This window comes from Cyprinodon variegatus, unplaced genomic scaffold (assembly GCF_000732505.1).
Source record: "Cyprinodon variegatus isolate N-32 unplaced genomic scaffold, C_variegatus-1.0 Scaffold1436, whole genome shotgun sequence".
Classification (NCBI taxonomy): Eukaryota; Metazoa; Chordata; class Actinopteri; order Cyprinodontiformes; family Cyprinodontidae; genus Cyprinodon; species Cyprinodon variegatus.
In genome coordinates, this window is record NW_015151889.1 from 155829 (window position 1) to 156485 (window position 657).

Here is a 657-nt window from a genome sequence, read left to right on the forward strand (position 1 = left end):
AGAAACCTGCCGGCAGAATATGTTGGCTTTTATTATCCTGGTGCCTGCAGTTTGCACTAGCTGAAAACCACAATGAGGCGACCGGACCAGAGGCTCCTATTGGATGGAATTCATAGTGACAGCTTCACCACCGGTGTACGGGGCCTGGTTAACTTTCTCACTTCAACATAGATTCAAACTACTTTTCACCCACGGATCACAGCAGATATAGCTGCCATTGTTCCAGGCTAAGAATGGATAGAGTAGCTCCGCCCAAAGTCCATCAGACCCACTTTCGACCGCACAGCTGGAGCTTCAGCCGCGCGTCAGAACTAAACTGGTGCAAGTAGCAAAAATGAAGCAGCACTCGTGTTTTTGCTGCTTCTGCTGCATTCGGTCTGAACGTAGCATTATACAGCAATGCTGCTACAGGTGACTGACCATCACCTGATATAAAATCGCACAAGGAAGTGTCATGCTTTATCACGTGTAAACTTCTGACCCCTCCTGTTACTCCTTTAGGGAAAAATGAAGATTCTCCCTTTGTGTCTTCTCTGCTCTTCTGCAGAAAACTAACTTGTGTGTTTGTTATTTCTAGGACAATAAGGGGTTATTATCATTTAATCCTAACACTCATTACAGTCACGATAAAGTCAGTTTTTCTCTATGAGACTTTCC